Consider the following 17711-nt stretch of genomic DNA (forward strand, 5'->3'; position numbering starts at 1 on the left):
AAAACAAGTAGATGGAATGAAAGAGGAGGCAGTGAATTTGATTCAGTAAGTTTCAAGATAGACTGTAAAAGGATGTTGATTAGCAGTAGCTCTAGTTTTAATGATTTTTGGAGGAAAGTGGAGGAATAATAGTAGAGGAGTGGCCAAATAAGCAGAGCACTGTCCATGAAAGTATCTGTAGAAGAGACACAGGGTAGAAACTGAACATTGGTGAGAAAGGGATTAAAGTGGATATGCAAGAGAGGTATCATCAATTAACCTAAGTGTCCTCTTCTGGATAGAATCAAGCACTCTTACAGAGGATTTTGGTGCACCATCCCAAATATGAGAGCAATAGCCCGTGGTTGGGTAGGATTTGGGATTTGTACAGAGTTAGCAACTGTGAAGTAGTGTATCATGCAAAAAAATACACCATGTTTTTCGGCAGCTGCAGAAGCTACAGTTGAAATGTGTTTGTGGCAAGAAAGGTTGGAGGTATAGGTCAGTCCAAGAAAGGAAATCTGATATGTTTGGTAATATGCGAGTATCACTAAAAGTTAGGGGGAGGAATGCAAGCTCTTTCTTGTGAGAGATCAGACAGGATTCAGTATTGGTGTCTACAGGGTTGTCCTTTCTCCACTGAGATACAGCTAGGACATTAGAGTTCAGGACATTGGTCATGCTCACTCTTGAGGATTCTAATACTTAGCACTACAAGGTTTGTCAAATGAAAAGGAGGAATGGAGTGTACTGTCAATGGCAAAGCTATGAATAGGACTGTAAGTCTGTGAGAGAAGGTCATGTATATACACAAGGAAGAGAGTGGGTGAAAAAAAAAATGGAACCTGGGGTACTTCTATATTGGTGGGGAAATCTGAGAGGAAACTATCTATCATGACATTGAGTGACAGTTGAGAAAGTTGGCAATCCAGTTGCAGATTTCATAAATAGGCCTCTGTGCCAAACCTAATCAAATGCTTTTGAAATGTTGAGAGCAACTATATGAGTTTCTCTGAATTTTTTCATGGCTCGAGTCCAGAGGTGGGTAGTGAAAGCTGGAAGATCGGCTGTAGATCTTTTATCACCTCTCTTTGAGATGTGCTGGATGTCAGCCTGTGTCCATGCTATAGAATAGAAGTCAGTTGAATAGGACAGAATGAAAAGGAAATACAGGATAGGTGTTAGTTCTGGGACACACATTTTTTACACAATACATGGAATACCATCAGGACCAAGATACTTTGTTTATGTTCAGGTTATTAAGGATTCTTCGGATTTCTTTTTTGGCATAAGACTATGGGTGACATGGAGAGAGCAGTTCTTGGCAGAATGGAGAGAACTGTGCCCAAGTCATCAATGCAGAAATTGTAAAATAACAGTCATTCCAGTAAGTCAGCCTGTCTTTAGGTGAGGTGATCACAATGCTATCAGGCTGTGAGTGGTGAAAAGCTCTGTGGGCAGAAGTTGTACCCAACAACCTTAGCAAGGGACCAGAAGTGACTACCATTTGGAGAGGAGGTGAGTTTGCAGAATTTGGCACTTTCAAATTCTGATTTGGATTTGGTAATGATTCTTTTACAGCTGTTGTTGTTTCATGCTGCCTATACTGCAAGCTGCAGTACAGGAGGCATGAGTAGCTAAAGTTTTGGTCTTAAAACAATCAAGGTATGCAGAGGTTTTTTTTTCTTTTACTGCATTAAAGCACTTTGTTGAGAACCAAGACTTAGATGGTGCTATGAATTTGGGATAGAATAAGGTATGAAAGCCTTCATTTCTGTGAGGATGATTTGTTATTCAGTCTGAGCAGGTGTTTGGATCAGGAGAAGCAGTATTCAGACCATGGGAAAGAGAAACAGAAGTCACGGAGGTAGTCCCATTTGGCATTCATAACACCAAAGGACACAAGACTGAGAACAAAACTTCAGATGCTCATGCTGCCTCTGCTCAATGAGTAGAGGACAGGTATTTATTATGGGGAATTTCAACTATGCGAACATAGAGTGGAAGGAGAGGACAAATGGGAAGAAGGAAATGGATTTTATGCAGTCACTAGGGAATAATTACCTGAGGCAGCATGTGATGGAATATACTATGGGTTTGAGAGTGCTAAATCTAATAACTGCATCAGAGAATTTGTTTATAGAATTTGGAGAGGAGGTGAGTTTGCAGAATTTGGCCCTTTCAAATTCTGATTTGGATTTGGTAATGATTCTTTTACAGCTGTTGTTGTTTCATGCTGGCATGAGTAGCTAAAGTTTTGGTCTAAAAACAATCAAGGTATGCAGAGGTTTTTTTTTCAGTGACAGCTTAACTCGATAAAGGTAATGGGTTTTACAATGATACTGGACTTCAAAAGCCTTTGACAGGATACCACATGGAATTCTAATCAATAAACTGCAGCACACAGGAATGGATATAAAGTTGGTATGAATATCAGAGAGTAGTTTACTCAGACAGGAGTAGAGTCCAGAAGAAGGCCTGTAACTAGTGCTGTGCTGCTACAGGGATCTGTTCTTGGACCACTACTGTTTAATTTGTAGATATAGAAAAGGATTTGAGAGGAACTGTTCAGTTATTTGCTGATAATGCAAAATTGGGTAGGAGTTAATACAGATGATGATAAAATTTTGCTGGATGAATTGTTTGGGATTATCATTGGCCTGCACTGCTAATTTCCTTTCATACTCTGCTTTGGCCTTTCTTACCACACTGGACCTTTCTGGTCTGTGCTTTGTACTGCTCATGTGCATGCTGGTAACCTTTCTCCTTGAATTCCTTCTGAAAATTTTTCTTTTTTTGTGGCTCTAGCTTAATGATATTCATCCATTTAACTCCTACTTGATTTACTCACCTGAGTCTAGGTATGGCATTACTTTCTCAAACACTCTTTAACACTTCCCATGCACTATCAATATCCAGCCGTTGCAGTTTTATATGCCATGGCACCAATCCAAGCAATCTCCTAAGCTTGTCATACTTACCAGCCCTGTAATTCCACATATTACACACAAATTACTGAGGGAATTTTAGGTATTACTAATGTCAAAAACCTTTGCATCCCTTCTTACTTGATCAGTGAAACTGGAGAAGTAATGCCAATTTGAGTTGCAGACACTGAAGTACCCACGAAAGATGACCTCACTATCAGGGTATTTTGACTGTGAAAAGTCAAGCTTTAGCAAGAGACAGAGAGAGTTGAAGAGGTCAGTGGTTAAGGGAGTTTGGAGAGTGATAGAGCAATATATAAAAAGGGCAAGCTGGTTTGGTAAAGAAATTTTGAGCCTAAGCAGATCAAACGGAGTGGGGGGGGGGTTTCAAGGTTTTACAATATTTAGCATGATATGTCAGTTCTGATGAATGCACAAGTGTCACTCTTGTTGCGAAAATAACTGTATAATGTGTAGTTTAAGCAGTTAAGGTAGTCAGTGTGCCAGTTGGAATTCTGATAAGAATAGTAATTCTGGTTTAGATGGCTGTAGGTGATGGCACAACACTGGGGAACAACATTTGCCCAAAGGGCTAAGTCTGGCTGATGCAAGTTCGGTATCAATCAAGTATTCTGTTTACTGTGACTTTGACCTGTTATAGTTCAATATTCCATATGAAGTCTATTAAAAGAGATATATAATATTATGCACATTTAATTGTCAAAATCACTGGATAAGGGAGATGCGTATACAGTAGTGTACTTGGATTTTTCAAATGTCTTTGATAGACTGCCACACGACAACCTGGTAGGTAAATTGAAACAGGTAGAAATAAAAAACCAACTAGTTGGATAGCTAATGTCAGATAGTTATCAGCAGGTTGTGTATATAGGAATGATATCTCAATAGAAGTGGAGTGCCACAGGGATCTGTTTTGGGACCATTGTTGTTTAATTTGTTCTTTAATGACACTGGGACCAGCTTAACAGATATGCAGTATTTGCTGATGATGCAAAGTTGGAAAGAACTATAAAAAGTAGAGCAGATGTTGCAGACTTGCAGAGGGATCTCAACAGACTATATGGTGGGCAAGTAAGTGGAGCTATCAGTTTAATGTTGTAAAGTGCAAGGTCTTCTTGAAATTTGGTAGGCAAGGTTGGAGTACAGAATATACAATTAATGGAGAAATTTTGAAGGAGGTGGAAGAAATGAAGAGATGAAAGTGATGGTAGACAGATAGTTGGAGTTCAGGAGTCAAAATGATAAAGCTGTAAGAACATCAAAGTGGTTTGACATGCAGAAGAAAAGAGGTTATGTTCCTTCACATAAGGCTATGATCAGGCCATATACAAGCTATGCATAGATTTGGTTGCTGGTTTTCAAGGGACTGAGGATATATCAGAGAGGATACAGAGAAGATTCACTAAGTTTCAGGTCTATGGAATGTGGGATATAAAGACATTGAGGGAATGCAAATCGCAGAGCCTTGTGAATAGAAGAAAAGGGGGCATGATTTAGACATAGAAATTAGTGAGGGATTGTTACCAGATTAATGTGGAGGAGATTTTTTATAGAAAAGAGGGAGCCAATGATAGAACAAAAGGCCATTCCTGGAAGCTATACTGTTAAAGGAGGATGTGAGCAAGGGATGGCCCTTTTTTTTTTTTTTTTTTGTTAGATAATGCTTTTTCTCCATGAGCTAAGAAGTTTTTCGAGCATTCCTAAACTTGTACAAAATTTTCAAATTTCTTTAAAGATTTTCATTATTTTTGTATAGTTCCTTATTATGTTAATTTTCTTCTTGTGGTTTTCTAGTTTTCATTTTATTCATTGCATTTTTCTGTTCTGACATTGAAAGCACACCCCAACTAAACATCACCAGAGTTAAAGATCGGTACTATCAACATAAGAACCCTGAATGGCAAAGAAATGGGGCTAGCTGAGGAATTAGATAAGTACCAGATCGACATAATAGGGGTGACTGAAACAAAAAAGACAAAAACTGGTGAGATATTTCTGAGCAATAAATATAAAATGTTATATTCAGGCAATAACAATCAAGGAAAAGGAGTAGCCATAGTATTCAACACAAAATACAAGGCTAATCTTCTTTAATGGCAGGCAATCTCAAGTAGAGTGATGTGGGCAAATATCAGAATGGGGAATTGGACAATGAGACTTATTTGTGCCTATGGTCCCACAGAAGGTTCTACTAAGGTAGAAGTGGAGGAATTTTTTGATGCTTTAGAAAAAGCAACTGACACAATTAAAAAAGAAAAGTTGGTCCTTGTTGGGGATCTAAATAGCAGAGTAGGAAATGATTGTGAGACATACAAAAATATTTTGGGAAAATTTTGAGAAAAGAGCAAAGCTAATAATGATGGCAAATACCTGTTGGATTTCTGCTCAGGACTTGGACGGGTTATTACTAACACCATGTTCCAACATAAAAATGTGCACAAATTCACATGGAAAGAAGATGCAAGAAATAAGAAAAGTCTCATTGACTATGCTATTGTTGATAGTGATATTTTCTCCCTGGTGCAGGACACCAGAGTGTACAGAGGATTTGAAATTGGAAGTGATCACTATTTAGTCTTAAGCAGGATAAAACTGAATTTCATATTGAAAAGAATAACATGTAAGAAAGTTTTAAATCAAATAAAAGTTCAGCAGCTCTCAGATGTGAACTGTAGACTAAAATACATAAACATTATTCAAAAAAAATGAAAGAGTTTGTGAACAGGAACCAAACTTTGAAGATTCAGTGGCAAACCATGAAGAAATCCCGACTGATGCAGCCAGAGAGGAATGTGGAGAGGTTGTCTGCAAGGATAGAAAAATCAAAACTCCATGGTGAAAACAGGAAGTTAAAGAGGCAGTGAAGGAAAAGAAGAAAGCATATCAAAAGTTCCTGGCAAATAAGTCAGCTTGTGCTCTTAGAGAATACAGAGACAAATGTAAGAAAGCTAAAAACTGTGTAAAACTAGCTAAACAAAAGTCATGGGAGGACTTTGGCAAGAATATAGAAAATTAATATCAAGAAGGTTGCAAAATATTCTGGAGGTTGTTGAAGAAGCTTAAAAATGGAGGAAAGAGTGCTGTAAAAGGAGTTAGAGATGATAAAGGTGACATGAAAATGGGAGAAAAAGATATCCTTGAAGTATGGAGTAACTACTTCGAAAAATTGCTAAATGAAACAAGCAGTGATAGTGCAGTGGTAAAAAACACTCAGCATGCATGCAGTCAGGAAAACATATCCATACTTGAAGTAGAAAAAGCCATCAAAGGTTTGAAATGTGGAAAGGCAGTAGGAGTAGATGATATTCAACCAGAAATGCTGAAATATGGTGGTATAAAAATCTTACAGTGGCTGCACAGCATAGTTCAAAAGGACTGGTCAGAGGGGCAAATTTCCGATGATTGGAGTAGAGCTCTTATAGTACCCATATATAAAAAGGGAAATAAAACTGAATGTGAGAATTACAGAGGTATTTCTCTACTGAGTGTTCCTGGCAAGATTTATGCAAGTATACTTGAGAAACGGTTGAGAAGAATTGTGGAAGAAAAACTTGGTGAAGAACAAACTGGATTTAGGCCAAATAGAGGCTGTCAGGATCACATCTTCACTTTACGACAAATAGTTGAAAAAGCATGGGAATATAACAAAGATCTGTATTTAAGTTTTGTCGATATGGAAAAGGCATATGACAAGGTGCCAAGAGAGAAGCTATTCAATACTCTACATTTATATGGTGTCAATGAGGCATTATATCAAGCAATGCTTAGTCTTTATTTGAGTTGTAAGTCAGCAGTTAGAATTGAAGGAAGTACAGAAAGATGGTTTAATGTTAAATCTGGTGTAAGACAAGGATGTACATTCTCCCCTCTGTTATTCATTATCTATATGGATCACATAATGAAGGAAAGTGGTATTAAACATGATATCAAAATTGGAGATGTTAATATCAGCTCTTTGCTTTATGCGGACGATGTTATACTTCTAAATAAATTTGCTACAAGTTTGCAAGATTCTTTGACTACATTGAATAACTGTTGTAATAGATATGGTATGAAGTTCGGCAATAAAAAGACAAAGACAATGAAAATAGGTAGAATCGGTGAAAATGTCAACTGCATTGTGAACGGAGAACCTGTGGAACAAGTAAAACATTTCAGCTACTTAGGTACGATTTTTACTGAAAGTGGAAAATAAAAAATGGAAATAGATAACAGAATCATCAAAGATGGTATGGTAGGAAGTCAATTGAATAAATTCATATGAAATAAGAGAAAAATTAGTCGGAAGACTAAATTAGTTGTATACAAGACAGTGTTCAAACCAGTTTTAACTTATGGATCTGAGAGCTGGGTCAGAAGTAAAACACTTGACCAAAGACTAGATACTGCAGATATGAGAGTCCTGAGAAAGATTAGAGGCATGAACAGATGGCATCAATGGCAATATCATATTAAAAATGAGGATATTAGGAAAGAACTTGACATTGTCAGCATCCAGGAATGCATTAGCAGAGCTAATATCAGGTGGCATGATCACTTAAACAGAATGGGTGAGGAAAGATTAGCAAAACAAGTGTTCTCTACCAGGTTGGCAGGAAAACGACCAAGAGGAAGATCAAGATATAGGTGGATTGATACGGTACAAAGTGCCTTAGACAATAGAAATATAAGAGCTGATAATGTTGGAGTCTTGACAAGTAATAGACTGATTTGGAGGAAAATTATAGATAAGAAGTTAGTAATGATCTAAATTTTTCATGTAGTACTGTCATATCCTGTACATCCCTTGAGGGTGTACCCGTCAAGAATTTGATGATGATGGTTCTGACATTGCAATATTTTCTGTTAGGTAGGCATCTTTGTTTTATATATTTTACTCCTTTATTATCATCTGTCAAAAGATTTGAAAACAATTTATCCTGAGGCTATTACTTGTATTTTTTTACGTTTTATTTCTTTATTCCTATTCTGTTGGATTTGATTCTGAATGCCTTCATTGTACAGCATGGATCAACACACAAGTGTAAAACAGATCAAGTGCATTTTTCAGTTATGGTTCTGTTTTATTCTTTTTCTACTTCTGTTACAAAGCTGTTTGATCCCTTTATTTATTTATTTTTTTGCTTCTATTTTTGCAACAGAACTATTTGTTTTGTATTTTGTTATGTTTCTATTGTTTTGCAATTAAAAAATTTTGGATAACTGTCATTATCGTTCTTTTTTTTTTCCCCAAACGTATTATATTTTCTCTCTATTCCAGTTTTGTATTCCTCTTTTTTTTTTATTCCAATTATGCTTTATTCATAAACTTTCTGCCGCTGCTTTTATCACCACTTATTTCAGATTTTCTCCTTTATCTATGTGATTTGATTTTTCTGTCATTCTATGTTTTTTTTTTTATGTACTTTTGATACAGCTGATTAACATTCAGATCTTGTATGATACAATTGTATAACTATTGACATTTTCCCCATGTTATTTGTCATTATTAGCCACTTCAGTTTAAATTGGATTTTTGCAATTCCCATATACTGATCAAAAGTTAATCTGATCTCTCAATAAATTCTTGCATTGATTAATCAGATAAATTAAATATGCAAATTAATAAATGATTTATATTTTTAGGAGGATCATGTGTATTTGCATATTTCTTTGTGTTAAAACAAACAAAGATTTTGTTACTAGGATGTTGTTATATAATAATAATAATACAATTATTATTATTATTATATAACAACAATAAATTGGTTTAGCATCAGCAAGTAACTGAATATTCCATTAAATTAATCATCTCCAATATTATGATTTCCTGAAATTATTACTTTAAATTACCAATAATGTATCTAACTGTTCAAATATAACAATTAAACTGTTGACAGAGAAAAATTACAATGACAACAAAAATACACAGAAAATCAAATAAAAAGAAATAAAATATAAAAATAAGATTATCCTGTTCATCTGTTGAATTAACTACAAAGAGGTCAACTCATTCTGACCACAGCATATCAATGGACAAAGAATTCTAAGAATACTTAATTTAGTTTGTGTTAAAATGGCTTTATAGCAATGTTTCTCAACCTTCTTTCATGTGTGCACCATTTTTTATATTAGTTTTTGTGGCACCTCCAACCTCCCCCCCCTGCAATTCTTTTGTTGAGACATTGACAAAATCCATAAAAGTTAGCAAAACAATAACAAAAAAAAAGAAGGAATTAATTAAAATTTTTAAATATTCATACTAATTTAAATACTTCATCAAATCTTTCAAAAATTGTATAGATCTGGCATCACTGCACAGACTGATGAATCATATCGGCCTTTCAGAAACATTTGTGATTTCATCATGGGAAGTCTTGAATGTTCTGAAAATATTCCTGCGAGTATAAATAAGGCTTGAAATGGCAAGACGGTAAACCAACAGTGAGAAGTCAACGGTCGGTGTTATTTTACTCCTATTCGCAATGCCTGTAATACATGGTATAAAAACCAGTATCACAAAGGCAGCAAAGATTGGTCAATTGATAGAGCTTCTGCTACTAATGGCTCAGCAAATAAAGTTAAGCAAGTTTGAGCACAGTTAGTAGTTGGAAGGGAGTCAATCATTCGATGCTGTTGGCACATTCTCCCTCGATGAGTCTTTGGACTCCCTGAAGGTGTCACATAATAATAATATTAATAATAAAAACAATCTTTTCTAGTGTAGAAAAATGGATAAATTTTTAATTGGATGTAAGCAGGCATCTGACAACTGTAGAGTGTCAACGTCAAAAAATTCAGATTCACAGAATATCATTCCAAAAGTAAAATCAAGAAAGTATGCAGCAGAATATTTAGATTTTGGTTTTATAGAGAACTGAAGTAAATGATGAAGAAAGACCATTGTGTGTTATTTGTTCAAAAATTTTGGCAGCTTATAGCAAGAAACTGATTAAACTTAAAAGACATTTGGAAACACTTCATAAGGAGTATGTTAACATACCTTGAGAGGTCTTTGCTGCCAAAGTGAAATGTTTTGAAAAGAAAAAAATCTAGCATTATAAAAACTTTGTCTGTAAATTTATTTATTTTAATTTATTCATATGAGTTTCCTTCCTTTTCTCCCCCATCCCTATTGGGGCAGGTTGAGTCCCCTCATGGGGGGGGGGTTAAGTATTTATGGCTGTAGATCCATGTGTGTTCACGGGGACAGTTTACCTGCTTGCGGTATGAAAAACTCCAGATAAACTGGGGGGGGAACCTGCTATCCATGCCCAAGACCGGCTAACTTGGCTATGGCTGAGGAAGATCCTTAAACTCCTCACGTCGTCGACGAGAATCGAACCTAGGACACTCATTCCCCAGGCATATGGTTGAGAAGCGCAAAGCCACTAGGCTAACCATGCACACTGTCTGTAAATGAAAAAGCTTTACTAGCTTCTTACAAAGTTGCATATAAAATATGCTAGGTGCAAAAAGTCCTGCACTATCGTATATCTAATTCTGACAGCTGCAATTGATATTATTATTATTACCCCAAGACCTCATGGAGTCAAAGACTCACCTGGCAGGTCCTTTTATCAAACACAGCTCATCGTACCATGCCTTGCACACATTCAAACTCCTTGCAGACACAACACTCACAGGCAAGGCATTCCAATCATTTACAACTCTGCATGAGAAAAACCTGCCTCTCACTCCCCTACTCACACCTTCTTTATACAGTTTCCAGGGATGACCTTTGGTTACCCCCTGATCTCCCACTATTCTCTGTAGAACTTCTCCACCATTGATCTTATAACAACTCCTTACCAACTTGCGGGTCTCTATCATATCTCCCCTCTTCCTCCTCTCCACCAGACTCTGCAAATTACATCTTCTCAATCTTTCCTCATACTCAACATTCCAGAGGTCAGAAACTACCTTAGTCAGTCACCTTTGGACCCTTTCCAACATCTCTTCATCCTTCTGAAAACCTGTTGACCAAATCTGGACACAAAAATCCATGTGTGGCCTAATCAAAGCCTTATACAAAGGAACAAGAATCTCCCTAATTCTACACGTCAGTGTCCTCCGCATCATTCTCAGAAGCCTTTGTGTTGTCTTCACAATTTTGGCAATGTGTCCCCTAAATTTCAGATTCTTATCCACTATCACCCCCAGATCTCTTATTTCTTCAACCTCCAACAATATATCCTCAGCAAGCATAAATTCTGCATTCCATCTTTGTTTTCCAAATTTTAAAACCTTACATTTTGCAACATTGAACTCACATCCCCATTTCTGTGCCCAATAACTCAATTTATTCAAGACTTCTTGCAAATCCACAACATCTTCACTACTCTTCATGGTTCGTCCCAACTTTGCATCATCTGCAAACAACTAAATATCTCCATCCAGATCTTCACCTATATCATTAATATACAAGTTAAACAGTAATGGCTCTAAAACAGACCCCTGAGACACTCCACTAATGACTTTTCTTTTCCTGGATACCGTTCCCCCATACACAACTTGTTCATACCTATCAAAGAGCCAGTCTCCAATCCAATGCACTAATCTAATATCCAACCCCATATGCTCTAGTATGACCATCAATTTATCATGAGGTACTCTATCAAAAGCCTTTGCGAAATCGAAGTATATTACTGTGTATCCTTCTATTGTTGTCAGCCCAACTCTGGATCCTACTTCTCATAAGCTTCTCCAACAACTTAACCACAACACCTGACACACAGATAGGCCTACAGTTTAATGCTTGATTTCGTTCACTCCTTTATGAAGTGGCACAATCTTGCCCTCCTTCCACTCCTTAGGAACTTGACCGAGTGGAAGATTCGTATTAAAAAATATGTCAAGGCAGGTGTCAACTCCCTGGCACTTTCCTTCAGAATATGTGGTGATATATTATTAAGTCCTACAGCCTTATTAACATCTAGTTTACTCAACTCCCGATACACCTCTTGCTCACTTACTGACTGTAAGTGAGCAAGATCCCCATCCTCCCCATCATCTACTGCTCTCAATCTCTCTATGTAGTCACATTCACAAGATTGAAAGACCTTTATGAACTGCTCATTAAGTATCTCCACCACACATTCTGCAACAACTGTCTTTATACCATTTTCTCCAATCAATGTCATCCTTCCATAATCCTTCTTTCTTTTGCTGGCTACATATTGAAAGAACTCCTAAGGATTCTTTTTGGCTTCATTAGCTAACTGCTGTTCATACCTCTCTTTAGCTACCCTTCACCAACCAAGTCACCCTCTTTGCCTGGTCTTTGTAGACCTCATGGAATTGGTTATTTCCACTTCTCTTATGCTGCCTCCACAATGCCCTCTTTCTCTGTATTGCATGCTTAATCTCTTTATTCATCCATCTCACACCTACCTTATTTAACCTTCTCATCCTTGGAATACATTTAGACATTGCATCTACTAGATAGTTTTTGAAAATTCCCCAAGCTGCATTGATCTCTTTTCCAGATAACTCCTCATTCCATGTCACACCTGCAAGCTGTCTCCTGAGCTCTTCATAATCACCCCCCCCCCCCCCTTGTAGTTCCACATATACCCTTTTCTCACAGAGGTCCTCACACTGCTGGCAACCACCCAGGTAATCACCTCATGGTCACTCTCAGCAATTGGTGGATGATTTGACACCTCATTTATAATTACATCCTCTGATGAGATGACCAAATCCAAGACCCTTAATCCTCGTGTGCCCTCTGTTACATACTGTCTGAGGTAATTATCCCTCAAAAACTCAAGAAACTCATTTTCTTTACTTCCAGTTGCTATCTCATCATTCCAGTCTATATTGCCATAATTAAAATTACCCAATAACGATCACCCTTTTCTTATTTGCTTGGCTAATTTGATTATACATTTCATTGTGACCACCATTCACATTACCTGGTCTATAACAACATCCAACCAAGTATTTGATTCCATTCACCTCTATTTCATACCATGGTGCCTCAAAACCACCGGCACTATTTCCCTCTTGCATCTCTATTTTGTATGGACATAACTCTTTCTCTATCATCAATAGCACTCCCCCTCCCTTTTTACCCCTTCTATCCTCACGAAACACATCATACCCTTCCATCTCTATTCCTGTCAGGATGTCATCCTTTTCCAACAATGTTTCACTCATTCCGACAATCTTTGGGTGAACAGACGCAATTAATACAACCATTTCATCTGCCTTGTTTCTTATACTTCTAGCATTTGTATACAAACACAACAGCTCGTTTCACTGATATCACCCACTCGATGTGATCTCTCCATGCTCGAATGGGAGCATTTCCCTTTCTGCTTGTTCATTTTAAAACCCTTTTCAATTCCAACTGTTTCCTCTTTGTTATGTCTCGGTATTATTTCCTATTATTGTTATGGTTATATTATCTCTATCTTTCTATCACTTTATAGCTTCAGTTATTCCGTTGCCGACAAATTTATATTCGTTTAAATCGACTGCGCCAGCCGGCAACTGAATTCTGATACACAATTAAGCAACTCAAAATAATATAGGGATCAAGTGATTTGCAGTCGTGGTCCTCTCCTTTTCTTTTGTTAATGGATTCTCCCTTTACTTATTCATGGTCCAAAATTTAATAAGTGGTAATTCAAATCTCAGAAAACGACAGACTCATGAGGTTTGAGTTAAAGAAATACATTTATTTAAACACTTACATATATACACTTTAATTAGAAATTCCAATACTAAAGAGTCTGAACTCTCCCCCCCCCTTTAAGTTAACATATCCAAAATGTCTGCTCTAAAATCTATTCTAACAGTCTCACACTTTCTTTTGTATATCTATGCTCAGACTCGGTTAATTCTCACAGAGTTACTCAGTTCCCACATATAAAAATAGCACATGCACATAATTATATACAACCCTAGTATAGAGCATATCAGACGTATTCTGTCTTGAAATTTTGACATAGGATAATATCCTTGTTTATGTTCTGGCTTTATCCTCCCCTAAAATTCAGTTAATATTCAAGCTAAATTCTAACACAATGTCATAAATGTTTCTTCCAAAATAAACAGTTCGAAAGCTTGGTTCCCTGCTCAGCTTAAGCTTAGGGTGGCACTTGCTTATTAAACATAGACAGAAATGTCCAAAACAATTCTTTAGACACTAAATGAAAGTTGATTATATGGAGCTTCTTAACTCTCTGGTTCCTACACCTTCTTTGGTTATTATTCAAAATGAGTACAAAAACTTGCACCTTACCGTTTCTTGTCTTTTCTCGTAGTTGTTGAGACTTCCTTGATTACACTTCCACGTTTTCTCACCATGTATTCTTATGCCATCTGCGACATACTTCTATTTTCTTCGAAAGGTTTAACTTTCGCTGACTTATACGTTGGCATAACTAACCAACGGCTCTGTGCTGGAATTCTGGCCGCATTCCTTCGGTGTGGCTATACTCGACACGGCACGTACAGCAAACAGGGAGATTGTTGCTGAGTACGATGGCAAGCTTCGTAGCTATCTAAGACTTGGATAAGGAACCAGGAACAGAAAATAAGAGAGCGATTGAATCGCGTGCCAAAACTTATATAGTAAATGTGAGTGCCCTCTCTTGGTGACTACGTCATGCTCATAGCGGCAGTCGATTGGTCACCGCAACTCCGAACTGCTTTGACATGGCTATAATACTTATATCATCTTACATACATCTAATAGTAACATTTCAGCATTGATACATAATTTTCTCTTGTTAATTATTTCACAGACTTTATCAATTTTAATTATGGACTACTCAAATTCACTTTATATCTACAACTAAAATGGTTAGACATAGTTCTGAGTTAGCAAAATGTACACTATCTTTTAGCTTTTCTTCTGGAGGCATAAGTATGTCCTAATCCTTGGTTTTAAACATTACCTTATGTTGAGTCGGAAACAGGATGACTCATCAAAAGTGAATCAGCACTTTTTCCGACACAACATCTTGATTCCAGGTCATCGAATTTCTTTCCTCTCTACACATGCTCTCACCTCCTCTCGGAGCATCCACCTTTCTCACGCTGTGTACTCCTGTCCACCCTGAGCTTCCCCATTTCCCTGCTCCTCTTGCACACCCATTCTCTCCTTTTCTATACTCATACCACTCACTTTCTCATTCATAACCAACTCTTCAATCTCTCCTGTCTTATTCTCCTGCTCTTCCACATCACTTCCTGCTTGATCTGATTCATTCTCTCTCACTCTACTCACTATTCTACCTTCCAGCAGCAGTCTCTCCAAGTGACTCACACCATAACCACTCAAATGCAGTCCATCGCTCCCATACAGTTCACTTCGTCCCTCAAACTGATTCCACACATTAGCAAACTGCATTGTGGATATTGTGGAAACTATGCTTGGAGAAAGTTTTACTAAACAAATACAGTGCATACCTCTATCAAATGATACTGTTGCTCGGTGAATTGGTGATATATGTGAAGATATGCAGCAATGACTTTTGTCGAAGCTTTCTGACCAATTATTCTCAATTCAGTTTGATGAGGCAACAGATAGCAACAAGGATTGTCATTTAAATGTTTAAGTTTGATTTTGCAATAGATTATCAGCAGTTGAAGAGTTATTGTTTTGTAAACCAATAGAAGAAGAGCCACAGCACCTGAATTGTTCAAAATATTGGACGATTTTATATGCAAGGCAAACAGTGGAAAAATTGTGTCGGAATTTGCACTGATGATGCTCGAGTTATGTCTGAAAGGTTTAAAAGTTTACAAGCTCTATGATTCATAGAGAAGCTCTTGCCGCAAAGGAAATGAGTCCTGGTCTAAACATTGTGTTAACACCAGTTATAACTGTGGTGAATTATATTAAAATGAGGCCCTTAAAATCAATACTTTTCTGAACTTAGCAAAGACATGGATGGAGCAGAACACTCAGCATTACTATTTTACTGTGAGACAAGATAGTTATCACAGAGAAAATATTTACATTTTTATGAATTAAAAGACAAAATAGCAATCTTCTTGGAAGAGGAAAATCGCGAAGAAGCAACAGAGTAGTTTAGAGACCACTTATTTGTGATGAAATTGAGCTACTTGGTGGAAATATTTGAGAAACTAAATATATTAAACCTGCAACTCCAAGGAAAAAATACACATATCTTAGAGATGAGTGACAAAGTTGATGTGTTGTGTAAAACTAGAGTTTTGGAACAAAAAGGTAAGCAACAAAAATGAGAAATGTTTGCAAATGTGGATGAATTTGTCAAAACCTACAAGGCAGAAGAGCAACACGTCAAAGTTTTATTTGCAATTATTGAAAATCATTTAATAATGTTGACAAAGAATTTTGGAAACTATTTATAACCGATGACAACAAAATTATTAACATAAGAGTGGATTAGAAACCCATTTCAAATTACCCCTGAAGGTTTCTTAATTGAAGAAGAGGAACAGTTTATAGACTTTAACGTCAAGCGGTGAAATTAAAAGACAATTTGTATCTAAATTGCTGTTTGAATTTTGGGTTGGTGTTGAAGAACTTTCTGCACTACAGTCAAGAGCTTTTCATGCACTTTTGCCATTTCCAACATCTTATCTTTGTGAAATCGGGTTTTCTCTTAGTGGCTGCCTTAAAAACAAAATATAGATCTCAGTTATATATAGAAAGAGATCTAAGAGTGTCGATTTCCAATTTATCACCACAATATATAAAAAGCTTTACTCCTCAACACAGACCCAAGGAAGCCATTAATTTTTAGATTCATTGTTATTGTTTAGTTTTAATTAGTTGCTTGGTATATTTTGCAATATTGATATGTTCCTATAAGTGTAACTAGTTTATTCAATACAGTGGATTTGATACATTTTATTATTTTATTTTCAAAGTGTATTTTATGTTTTTGTTTTTATATTGTTTTTGTGTCAATAAATAGTTTCATTAAATGCTTTTCTTTCAATAAAGTAGTTTTTTCCTTTGATTTCCACTTTCTTTACATCCCCCCGGGGTGCTTAAGGGTCAAAGCTGAATAACTGAGAAAAGACCTCCACATAGCCTTTCAAGAAATGCAGAGAACCGACCAGGGCTTCTGACCTAACGTCCAATCCTCACCTTCTCGTGGTGCACCCTGTTGGGTATCTACTTTGATACTGAACGAACGAGGATGGGCTGGCAATTTGGGATTTAGCCAACCAAATTGTATTCTTATTGGTTAAACCAAAATAAAAAATGATGGTACAACATGACAAAATTTCATGCCGGCTGGGGCGTCGCCCGGTTAAACAAGGCCCCGTTGTTTTCGCCAGGAAACCAGGGCGAACAGCGAAAAGTCAGCTACTGCAACGAATCTGAAAACAAACCCCAACTCAACATCACCAGAGTTAAAGATCGGTACTATCAACGTAAGAAGCCTGAATGGCAAAGAAATGGAGCTAGCTGAGGAATTAGATAAGTACCAGATCGACATAATAGGGGTGACTGAAACAAAAAAGACCAAAACTGGTGAGATCTTTCTGAGCAATAAATACAAAATGTTATATTCAGGCAATGACAATCAAGGAAAAGAAGGAGTAGCCATAGTATTCAACACAAAATACGAGGCTAAACTTCTTCAATGGCAGGCAGTCTCAAGTAGAGTAATGTGGGCAAATATGAGAATGGGGAACTGGACAATGAGACTTATTTGTGCCTATGGTCCCAAAGAAGGTTCTACTAAGGCAGAAGTGGAGGAATTTTTTGACGCTTTAGAAAAAGCAACTGACACAATGAAAAAGGAAAAGTTGGTCCTTGTTGGGGATCTAAATAGCAGAGTAGGAAAT

The 17711-nt window shown here is 36.9% G+C and overlaps 1 protein-coding gene across 1 annotated transcript in view; it reads right to left on the reverse strand.

Moving 5' to 3' along the window:
• The window catches only part of Aldh (Aldehyde dehydrogenase), a 282929-nt gene that overhangs the window by 98330 nt on the left and 166888 nt on the right, over nucleotides 1-17711 (reverse strand). The gene's annotated exons all lie outside the window — the stretch shown is intronic.

This window comes from Typopeltis vanoorti, chromosome 3 (genome assembly GCF_054136105.1).
Source record: "Typopeltis vanoorti isolate ZY-2024b chromosome 3, IOZ_Tvanoo_1.0, whole genome shotgun sequence".
Classification (NCBI taxonomy): domain Eukaryota; kingdom Metazoa; phylum Arthropoda; class Arachnida; order Uropygi; family Thelyphonidae; genus Typopeltis; species Typopeltis vanoorti.